At 28.2% G+C, this 12,661-nt stretch overlaps 1 protein-coding gene across 1 annotated transcript in view; it reads left to right on the top strand.

Annotated features, from left to right (window-relative positions):
• Nucleotides 1-2,568: 2,568 nt before the first annotated feature.
• The window catches only part of LOC115882148 (short neuropeptide F-like), a 111,838-nt gene continuing 101,745 nt past the window's right edge, over nucleotides 2,569-12,661 (top strand). Inside the window, exon 1 of the mRNA XM_030900015.1 lies at nucleotides 2,569-2,670. The gene's annotated coding sequence lies outside the window, so the exon portion shown is untranslated. The remainder of the gene's footprint in view (nucleotides 2,671-12,661) is intronic.

The raw sequence follows: 12,661 nt of genomic DNA, 5'->3' as shown, positions 1-12,661 counted from the left end.
TTGCTAGAGTTGGAAATACAGACTATTTTAGTTTTATTTGTCAATAAAATTAAGTTTTAAATTAACGTTTTATTATACACTTGAAGCTGGTACAGAAATAAGACAATGATACGTTTCAAGAAACAAAAATGTTAATTTAAATCTGTGTAATACCGCCTAAAAAAAACGTCAAGTATAATCGATTTTCTAATTAGTATAAAACTCATAAATCTGAATAAGAAATAAAACACGTTTTAAAACACAAATTAAGTTTATCAAAATATTCTTTTTCCGTAGAATATATTATTTTCATAATTTGATAAACCATGATAAACACTTTCTTAATTTAGACATTTTGAAATAAAATTGCCTCTATTTAGCCCAGCCCGTATAACCTCCAGTTTCCGAGATACCAAGGATGAGGCTCAAATTTTGACACCCTGTACAGTGTCTTATTAGTTATGATCTTAGTTAATAATATTTTATTGATAAAAGAATTAGTAATGTGGTATTAGTACTTTATACAGGGCGAATCTTGAATAAGTGCAAATATTGTTAAGGGTAGTATATTTCAACCCCAAAAACACGATTATGAGGTTTTTTGCGAATAAAAAAATTGAAAATTTGGATTTTTTTTAGTTTTTAATTAAAAAAACATCATTTTTTGATAATACGGCAACATAGGTAGTAGATTAAATTTACAAGAAAGAAAACCCAGCAAAGATCCAGCAGTTCTCAAAATTTAAGCAAAAAATCATTTTTTTTCGAAAATTTTAAAGTAAAATAACTCGGTTATTTTGGACTTATTTGAAAAACGGTAAATAGAAAATATGTTTCTTTTATCGAGATCTACAAGTCCTGAAAATATTTGCACTTTTTTAAGACTCCTGTATAATTACTTACAAGGTAAAGCCGGAGTCTCATGCACCCGAAATCCGATGGTACGACATCCGAAATTTGAAGTTATCCTGTGAAATAAAAAAAGCCTGTCACATACATCCGAAAGTTCGTTCCGAAATTTGACAGTTTTGACATTTAGACCTGTCATTTCCTATCAACAGTATCCACATTATTACATGTATTATTGGAGAAACACTTATAAAAATAACTTCCTCGCCATATATACCCTTCCCACTAAACTTGTTTTTAAAAACCAATGTTTTCAAAAAAAGTGAGGTTAAAAAACACACGATATCGTACAAAAGTTAAACAAAATTTAACTTTATACGACGTCGGACGATTAGTTAAAAATATCGGATAAAAATTGGTGTCAAAATATTTCGACCAATACGAGCACCGTCGGATCGTCGTGTCATCGGATTTCGGATGCATGAGACTCCGGCTTAATACTTTTTATATCATTTGCGACGTTTGAGATTGAATAAAAAATTATTTGTAACGTTTGAAAAATAGCATGTTCTATTCAGAGAAATATGTACTTTTTGTGTCTGGGGGCATGTAACGTCAAACGTACAGGCTCGCCACATAAATTATAATTTTTACTCAAAATAAACCTTTGAATAAAAAGCTTAAGGAAGGAGAATATAGTCCACGGAAAGAGGATTCTAGGTTGCTATCCTTGACAGTTCTGTTTAACGTTTCATTTGGCACATTTGAATTTGATTTGACATTTTGTGCATTTGTTAGTCTTTAGTGAGCTGATTTTATGTTATTTATTATTTATTCTACTACTGTTGCTAGTTGTTTAAAGGTAGTAAATCTATAAGGAAATTGTGGCAGAACATAAATTAACAGTGACTCTATTGCGATTTATCGAAAAAGACTCTAAAATAGTCGGTTGTGTAGCGTGCGGTAGATCTCGGTCCAAAATCGAAGAAAATAATGAAATAACATTTCGCTAGTAAGTAAAACCGGTCATTTATGGAATTCACTTAAAATTAACTAATTATATATTTTTTTCTTGCATTTTTGCCTTTTATTTAATACTTGTCAAAGATTAGATGTCAAAGAATTTAGATACGTCAATTTGACTTACCCGCGTCAGTAGCGTATTGGATGTCTGTGTTAATAAATAATTATTATAAGTTATCTATTTTTATTAGAATTATATATTTTTACGGACGACGTAAAATAAAATAACAAATTATTGAGTCTACCTCACGTCTACCCTACATCATATTTTTACACGTTTGAATACACTTAGAGCGGCACTGATAAACCGGAATTTAAGTCGGCCATTTTAGGGTCCCGTCGCGGTCGCTTTGAGAGTTTTGATATGCTTCTTACTTTATTTACACGGATCCTGAATTGCCATTCTCAATCATACTATTGCCTGCCGAGTGTCTTGTGCCTACTTTAGTAAGCATCTAAGTCGATTTTTACTCACGATATTAAAAATATTTTTAAAAAAAATAAACAATTTTTTGTTTTATTTATTCTTCGAACCACTGGAAAAGAAACAAAAAAATAACTACTTTACACTAACCCGTCGCGTCGTAGGAACAGTTTCAAATTTTTTTCTTGTCTTTTGAACTGTTGTCGCCTACGCGACCGTTGTAGTGGCCATGCGTGGTAAAAAAGGCGCTAAACCAACGTGAAGAGAGAATATATAAAGGCTGTCATCTCCTGCCAAGTTATCACTCGTGCGGTAATCAACAGGTGAAACAGCTTGTATCAGTATCGCGTGCCATTCCAACAAGTCAGTTCACGAGCTTCAGACGCCAAGAGTTTGTAAGTACTTACTTAATTTATTATAATATTTTATTGTATTTATAAGTTTCGTAAAATATGTACTATAAATTATATATTCTATTTTATGTGAAGTTATGAACAAATAACATTATTTAAAATTAGTTAAAACAGTTTGTAAGTAGGTACCTGGTTAATTTAATAAATAATTATAGTGTATATAAAATTGTCGTAGAGTGTTGTATAAATTATAGATTTTTTTTCCGCGTAAAGATAATACAGGGTGAGTCTTAAATAAATGAAAATATTTTTAAGGGTTGTATATTTTGACCCTATAAGGTTTTTTCAGAAAAAAAAAATCAAATTTAAAATTTTTTGACAGACTTTTTGGATTTTTTTGAAATTTTTAGTTAAAAAACCTATCTTGATATTACGGCAACGTAGGTAGTAGATAAAATTAACAAAAAACAAACCCTGGAAAAGTTCTAGTGGTTTCTCAAAGTTTATGCAAAAATTCTTTTTAATTTTAATAGAAAAATAACTCAGTTATTCTGGACTTATTTGATAAACAGTAAAGAAACAATTATGTTTTTTATTGAGATCTGGAAAGCAGCCCTGAAAATAGTTATACTTATTTAAGACTCGCATTGAAAAAGAATAGTTATTTTTTATACAAGACGGTAAAATGGTATTTTATTTACGATAATGCAATTTTATGCATAGCGAGTTACGTTTTAAAAAATATTCAGGAATTATTATTTCAAGGAATTTATTACGAGTAGAAAAAATATTGTTCTGGGTTGGCGTTGGTTTCTATGTAATTTGACAAATAAATAAAGCTCTTTCTTTAGTTGTCAGTTTTGAGTCAATATTTTTTAATTCTCTTTCGTGTCAATTGTTGATTCAATTGGAGCCAGAAATGGCTCAAAACGAAATAAGTAAATTACCAACAGATATTCAGGCTGAGGCGACAAACGCCATATCCAAACTACTTCTATTTAAATCCCGAATAACTTATGAAAAGGAATACAAAAATTTTCAAAAATGGAAGCAATTAAAAAACGTGCGAGAAGAAATAAAGTTTTTAACCTATCCTCGCTGTTAAAGTATCATTTAATCTACTCTTGCGGTTAAAGTACTATTTTTGATAGATATAAGGCAATTTTAACAGTTGCTATGGAAAAAAGTGATTAAAAGTTATTTCTTAGAAACTTTTAAAAAGTATTTGCCTTTTTAACCATTATAATTATCATTCTAGCTGATTCTATAGCTTATACTAGGTTCATTTCTCTATGCACATACACGAAACAATATATTTCGTATAATAGTTGTGTTATATTTTATTTAAGTTTATATTAATCTGCCACTTTTTTTATATTTTATTTTAATTACTTAGTTTTTAGGCAAAATTTTTTAATTTCCTTGCATATTCGAAAATGTTTTGTATTTTTAAGACAAGGTCTGCGCACATATTGTTTTTCGAACGCTACATTTTCATTCCGAAAAAAAATATTTAGTGGTTTTAATAGTAAGTAATTCATACTATACGGGGGGGGGCACCATCGCATCATACATGTAATATTCTCCGTTCGGTATGCTTGTATACAATATCTTTTCGGATGCCTGTAGGTGCGGATTTTACGAGAAATTTTATTAATTCTTTTAACATTGGATATACATACTGCAAATCTTGTTACTAAATTTTGTCTTGTTTATTTTACATCCAGTGGTAATGAAATTGAACATAATTTTTTTACGGGAATAATGAGAAAATATCACTTTACTGAAGCAAACTGAAACGCTTCATGTATGAATATGTGGATGTGGATACACCGTTCGGTTGTTAGAATGGAAAGCTACGTGCCGGAAACGATTCGTATATGATAATGTGCACAGACCTTTACAGTTCGATAAATCAACATTGAAATTTTGACGTACCCCTATAAAACTATCCAAACATACAGCAATTAATTTCACATCGCTCAGTAAAAACAATATTTAACTACTTTTTTATTCTAAGTACTAAAATTCAAATTTATGTTCTCCTCTATCAATTTTAGAAAAGATCTAGAAAGTTTTTTTTAATTTTCTGAATAATAATAATAAAAAAATTGTATAATGTTTGTCCAAAATTCATTCTTATGCTGAGCAAAGAGTCATTATACAGGGTCAGTCTTAAATAAGTGCAAATACTTTTTCTGGGCTGTAAAATCTCGATAAAAGAAACATTATTTTCTCTTTACCGTTTTTTCAAATAAAAGAAAATTTCCAAAAAAATGATTTTTTTATGATGATCTTATCTTTTCTAGGTTTTCTTTTTTTTTAATTTAATGAACTACCTATGTTGCTATATTATCTAGAAATTATGTTTATTAACGAAAAACTAAAAATATAAATAATTTTTCTCAAAAAATTCCAATTTTTCAATTTTTTTTCACGAAAATAACCTTATATGCGTTTTTCTGGATTCAAAATATACTACCCCTAAAAATATTTGCACTTATTTAAGACTCGCCCTGTATATAGTTTTTTAAGTTAAAAGGAAGCATTATTTGGAGATTTTTGTGATGAGTTAGTGAGGCATATTTTCTTTATACAGGATAAAAAGAACTAATTTCAGGATTGGTAGATCTCGATAAAAGAAACATATTTTCCCTTTACCGTTTTTCAAATAAGTTCAAAATAACTGAGATATTTGACTTAGAAAATTTAAAAATAAGTGATTCTTTGCTTAAATTTTAAGAACCACTGGATCTTTAGTGATTTTCTTTCTTGTAAAATTATTTAATCTACTACATATGCTGCCATTTTATGAAGGTATTATATTTTTTAACTAAAAGTTGAAAATAATTCCAAAAATTTGTTCAAAAGATTCCAAATTTTCCAATTTTTTTTCGCGAAAATAACCTCGTAGACGTATTTCCTGGGTTGAAATATACAACCTCTAAGAATATTTGCCCTTATTTAAGACTCACCCTGTATAATTCGTAAATTCCAAGAAAATAAAAAACATAATTACAGTACAAAAATTTAGTGGTTATAAAAAATGGACATAGTTGGTATTTTAATTTTGTTTTCTGAAATATGTTTTCTAGTTTTATAAATTTTGAGTTATGATCATTCTAATGGTTTTTCCCATGTGAATTTGATTTTGATCATAATTTTAGCAATAATATTTTTTATTAATTTAAATAATCGAAGATATAATCACTAGAAACACAAAAAAAGATATGACAAAAGGTGAATCATCCCTTTATTCATTATGCTTATTTTAAGAATAATATGTTAAGGTATCAGAAAATGTAATATAATGCTCTTTATTTAATTAGTTTTTATATCTTGAAAACAATTTCCGTTTTTTTGGCCACTAAAAAAAAATTTACACAAAATTATAAAGTTATTTCTTCAAAAAATTCCTATGGGTCGTCTATAAAAACCGTTGACGTTCTGTTAAAATAATATGTTCTAATCAATGTGTTCGTCAAAATAATAATAAAATAATAATATATATAATAAATTTATGCCGAACAAATAAATTAAAAAAATAAAAAATAAATTATTTGAAAATTGTGAAAACTAGTGTAAAATTAAAAATTCAATTAAATCACGAATATAAATTCTGTGGTTGCAGAAACTAGATTAAAATTAAAGTATATAATAAAACTGACGTTTAACAATATAATACAGATATTAAATATGTAAAAGAGCTTATCGCTATTAAATTATGCATTCTACTACAGCAGATGTAACAATAATAAAGTTACAATGAATATTAAAGTAAAAAGTATTAAGTTTTGAGATTAAAATTTCTATGTTAAAATTTTCTAATCTTCTAAGGATTATTAAAGATTTTACTTTTTATTTTTTTTAATATACAAATTATATCAAAGTATAAAATATAATAACATTACCAATAGATTAGATTATTTTACTTTACGGATTTTTTCTTATGCAAATAAAATATTTTCAGCAAGTTACATGAACTGTGGATGCATTATTTAGAGATACAAATTAGATAAAGAGTTTTTTCGTGTCGGTTGATCAGATAATATGACAATAACAGATATTGGGTGATTAAGGTCTAAATTTATCTTTTATCGTAATAACAGACACTTATCTAATTATGTGTACTACAGAAATATCTGAAATGTCTATACTGTGTGGTGCATCGGAACGTGAGACATAGGAATTAACTCCTCAGATGATTTGATTCAAAAATTGTATTAGACTTTTTTGAAGAGGCGTCAAAGTGAAATTGTCGTCTAGAATTTCGTTTTATTTAGAACAGGCATCTAAAAGTTATTTGCAAAAATCTACCTTCAAACTTCATATTACTGAATTTTTTTAATACGGCCCAGAGAAGCTACAATTAAAATACCAGCAAAAATATGATTTTGTCATTGTCAAATTCGATGTCACATTTTTTTTTGTTTACAAAAATTTCTGTGGTTTCAAAAAGGTGGATAATTTTTTCTGAATTGGAATGATCATCTACAAAATAATTAGTTAAACTGAGATTAGTATTCGCGGTGTATGAGTTGTGTTTACTGTTCATTTTACTCGATCATACGCAGGCCTCGCTCATACTATCCACAATAATTCAAGGGATAATCGAAGTATTTGTAACACAAAGAACTTTTTTTAAAAACTATACTAATTAAGAAATACTCTCTCTAAGTAATTTATACTCTGATTCAGAAGAATCACTGCTGACAGAATCTTCCAAATTTATAGTATCCAAATCACAGGTAGATAAAGTATCCTCACATATAAGATATTTCTGTACATTATTTTCTAATATGTTACTTTTTCGCGTTGTTACTGTTCTTTTTGTTGGTATGAGGGGTTTGGATGTTAATAGTTACCTCTTTAATAGACCATATCCATATATTATTTTTTTCTTTTCTTGGGTATGAGGTTTTATAATAAATTGAAAGATGGAAACTTTTTTATGCGACGTTTCGCTCCAACATAGTGGGCTTTTTCAGGCACAAGTGGTGTCTCATTTGACTGGAAAGTTCATCAATATCTAATAAAGAACACATTTTTTGAAATACAAATAATTCTGAGTTCTTGTCCTTATGATCAAGCCAAGTATTAACCAGATCGGCTTTGCTTATCAATTTTACTCCATCTGAAAAGTATTATAAAATAAAGTTCGGTGAACTATACAAAAATTAAAGTGTATGAATATGACAACAAAAATATTCATTAAATACGATATGTTTTGATATGTTTTTTTAAATGCCTTTTTGAAGTTTGAAAACGTAAAATTTTTATACCCATTTAGAAATCATCTTAAAAAATAAATAAAAACTAAACAATCACGAACTTGTTTAGAAATAAATTTAAAGTACATACCTTGTTTAACAATATCCATAGTGGCTTTCAATTAAGTACGTACCGTTTAGCTCCATAATATACAGAACTACTATGAATGTTATTCTTTTATTCTTTTCACTGATAAGATAATGATGTCAAAATTTATTTTGGTAATTGTTGCATATACGGTTTTTGGCTATTTTTGTATTATATGAGAAAATTTTTAGATACTCACATTTTATTGTCCTTAGAGATTGCAAATATTATGCTGGGGGAGAAGAGAAATTGTGTTTCTATAAGTATTTTTTCAACCAAACAAACTTACGGGACCGGGGAGCGAATAGGGGTGCTGGGCGGGGTAAACAATATTCTGATTAAAGATACTCATAACACAACAATTTTACAATCCTTAAATTAAGCTTTTAATGTAAAATTTCTTCAAAAAATCTATGAAGAGCTGTTTTATTCAGAAATCATTGGCAGGTTACATTGAAGGATATGCTGACAGTAGTGAAGGTTGAATTTTGACAAACATTGTGAATTGATGCATAGTTGCCAAATCAGCTAGTAAATTGTCCGGAATTTCATGCATCCTTTTTTTTCAAAGGGAAAAATGACGTTATAGGTTTTAATATGTTTTTATTTATATTTTTACTTACTTCAGTTTAACATATTGGCTAAATCGCCACCAGCGGTATAGAGAATTTCTTAGTTATAGCTCTAGCAATGAAAACACACTGAGCATTTTGGTTGGTTTGGTTTAGATTGGGTTGGTCTTGTTTGGTTTGATTCTTTGTTTTTTTTCGTATGTTAGAAAATGTTTCTTATTTTATCGAAATTGCATTTTTCCTCAACTCAAGCTCTTTATGTTTGCCTTAATAGCATTAGAATAGACACTTAATTTTATAGAAAATTATTATTAAATTTTCCAATGTTTGTTTTATTTAATTTAGTTTGATTTTTGCTACAGATATAAAATTTTTAAAGAAACTTCAGTGGGACTGGCAACATTGCTTTCCCTGCTGTCGGTGTCGTGTCAAATCAAGTGTTAAACATCTCATAACATCAAATATGTGTCAAATATTAAATTAAAATATTTTGAAAATCCGTGCATAATCTATATTTTCTCTATTTTTTAAACGGAAAATGCGATTTTTCTATATTTGTATGTCATGTTTTAACAGTTTGTACGCTTTTACCCCGCCCAGCACCCCTATTCGCTCCCCGGTCCGGTAAGTTTGTTTGGTTGAAAAAATACTTAAAGAAACACAATTTCTCTTCTCCCCCAGCATATTTACAATCTCTAAGGTCAATCGAATGTGGGTATATAAATTTTTTTCCGTATAATACAAAAATAGTCGAAAACCGTATATGCAACTGTTACCATTTTATTATATATTATTTTATAAATGTCAACATTTGACGTTTCCAGTATTTTACTAAACCGTTCCGTATCAAACCCATATTTCTCAGGAACCACTCTTTACCGTAGTTTACCGGTCTGATTCGCCTGGTTTTGCAACGGAATACAACCTTAATTTTGTAGCTTTGGGCCGTATTATAAATTTTGCTAATTTGAAGGTAGATTTTTGCACAAATAACTTTTAAATGACTATTCGAAATGAAACGAAATTCTAGGCGAAAGCACAACTTTAACGCCTTTTCAAAAAAGTCTAATACAACTTTTGCATAAAATCATCTGGGGGATAATATCTGACCTTTTCAAAATTAACATGGGATTTTCCGTGTTCCGATGCACCACACGGTATAGTTACAAGACAAGTTACATGTACATTCTGTACACACATGACATTTGGTAACTATACCTATACGCTAAAAAGTTGTATTTATACTACACAAAAATACTCTTAGCGTTTCTGTTCGTTGTTTCCTATATCGATATTATCATTATTGTTTTAATAACAAAGACCGTAAAATGTAACGCAATCTGCCGTGTATGACGACTAATACCAAATCGCATAATGAAACCTGTGAATACGTACAAAAAAGCATTAAACTGTATATTATTTCCATTAATATATAAAACGGAACAATGCAGAATAGTGCGGCGACAGTGTTACACGCAAACGGGCTTCTAGAAACGTTACGAATCGATATCTGGTTATTTTATGTTAAAATATATTCACTATAGATGTCAAGAGTAACAATTCGAAGGTCCATATCAGTTGATATTGATATATTGACTCTCCTATTATTCGCCCAGTATATAACTGGTATAATATATACACTATATTTCCTATTCAGTAATTCAGTATACCCTATCGGCCAAGCGAAGTCTTGGGTCGGTGTTTACATGTCATCAGTGTCATCAGTGTAGAGACCAATTCATATGATCCTAGTATTCAAACTATATTAACTGACTGTTTATGTTGATTAGTAATAATTGCTCCATATACTAAAAAACTGAATTTTGTATGTGTATTAGCCAGTGTGGTAAAAAGTAACACCTCAGTTATGTATTCGGCGAATCAATCAATTCTTAATTCCTTATAAATTTTATTTAATTGACAAATAATTGTTTATTTATAACAAATATATAGGTATTTATTTTAAATGCTTATTTATAACAACAGAGACGTTCATTTTCATAACTTATTATTATACTGATTTTTCAGTCAAATCTACATTTATTTAGAATAATTTATTATTTCACACAGTACGTAATTAACTAATTTTTGGGCAGTAATAATGGTGGTATTCATTTCTCCAAGTTAATTGATATACTCTTTTACAAAGATTTAAATAGTTTTCTTTTTGTAAACAAATGGGCTTGCATTATTATTATTTTTACCACCTGTACATTTTGTACATATTATATTGTTTTAAAAAAATCTAAAATGTCAATTTTCCATGGGTATAGTGATAAATGAGGTCTAAATTATAAAAAAATGCATTTTCTACAAAAATCTGAAGAGATAGGTAAAAAGTGGTATAAAACAATTTGATAGACAATTAAATTGTGCATCTGAATAACGTAAAATATACAGGATGTTCTATTTAAATTAAACAAGTTATTGCCGTTTTAAGCTAGTAATTATTTAATATAAATTTTTGGACACTCTGTATAAGAAAGTATAATTTTTATTATTGCAACACACTATCTGATCAATAAATAATCTTCAGTAAATATGTAGTATTAAAAACTTCGATACCCTTGGAGAAATGAAGCCTTAAATTTTTTACTGCAATTTCACAAAATTGAAAATATTTCAAAAACGGTAAAGTTTAAGTATGATAAACCTTAATCAAATTTATTTTTATTTCAATCGCAGAATTTAAAAATAGAATAATATACAGGATGTATGATTTAAAAAATACAACGATAATATTTTTAACTTATTGGAGACTTTGTATCTTGTCAAATTATTTTTAAATTTTAGCTCTAATAGTCCTTCAATGAACCCAAAACTTACAATTTGTAAAAATCTAATCGTTTAAGCTACAATACTTCATGTCGTATGTTGTGAACAACCCTGTAGAATGTGTATTGTGAAATATTATTTGAAATAAGACATTCGAAATATAAAATACGGATTATTGACTTTATTGTGAGTGTGGTCAACCTAATGCGAATAAAGAATTAACAGTATAGTGTGGGGTTTTAAACGAAAAAAATCCCTTGTTGAGAGAAGAAATCTGGAAGAAATCGATTGTGAGTGTATAGATACAGATGAGAGTAAAGAAAAACGAGTTTCCCGAATGAACAATTTGAAAATTTTATGCGAGAGCAGGCAGATCCGGATGAAGTAAATGACAATAATAGGCAATTATAATATTTATAAAATTACAATAATTTTCTTTTCGTAAAATAGTCCTTCTAGTATTTACTACAATTTTTGCCTCTTCAAAAATGTTTTTTCTCACATCAAGCTATGGAGGCGCATAAAATCTATTAAGCTCTAATAATCTAGTGGGCGAAAATATGGAATTTTATGTTAGTATCACAAATTATATTTGCCAATAAGCTTCATATAAAGCTTAAAAAATTAATAAATTTTAAATTAATTGACGTTCGGGTTTATTTTTTTATTGATGCCCTCTCAAAATCCAATGAACTTATTTTCATTCCAAAAATACGTAGTAGTTCTATGTCCACGGAATATTGGGACACCCTGTATAAGGCATTAAAACATTCAAACATTTTAAGACACAAATAATTTTTGTACAAAATGTCCAATTTAATTAACTGTATACAGCTCTAAAGCTGTAAAGAAGATACGAAGTAAGTAAAGTTGTCTTACAATATTTTATAGTGTAGTATAACTAGTTCAATAAATTTAGTTATTGCCGCCATTCTAGGAATATAACCTGTGAAAAATGTAACATTTCTGTAAGTAGGAGTTTACTTAAATACTTTATATTGAAGTAGTGTTGAATTGAAAACAATTTATCGCAGATTCTACAAATTTATTAATTTTAACTGCTAATTTAAAAACTGAATTTCAGGTTGCGTAAAGCAGGTTTATTATAAATTTACAAATAAATTAGAGTTTGCAAAAAGGCGTTAAATATAAAAGTTATGGGGAAGTTTAAAATACACATTTTAAAATTATTACAGAGCTTCAAAAAAGTGTTTTTTTTAAAATACAACACTCTATTTTTTATTTTATTTTGTTCTTCTGCGTAAAATTCTATAACTTTTTTATATACGTATAATGTTATATACCTAAAATTAATAGTTTTTGTAATA

Source organism: Sitophilus oryzae, unplaced genomic scaffold (assembly GCF_002938485.1).
Source record: "Sitophilus oryzae breed Bouriz unplaced genomic scaffold, Soryzae_2.0 scaffold_177_pilon_pilon, whole genome shotgun sequence".
NCBI classification, from domain to species: Eukaryota; Metazoa; Arthropoda; class Insecta; order Coleoptera; family Curculionidae; genus Sitophilus; species Sitophilus oryzae.
Note: the sequence above shows the minus strand (reverse complement) of the source record. Positions and strands in the feature narration are given on the sequence as shown.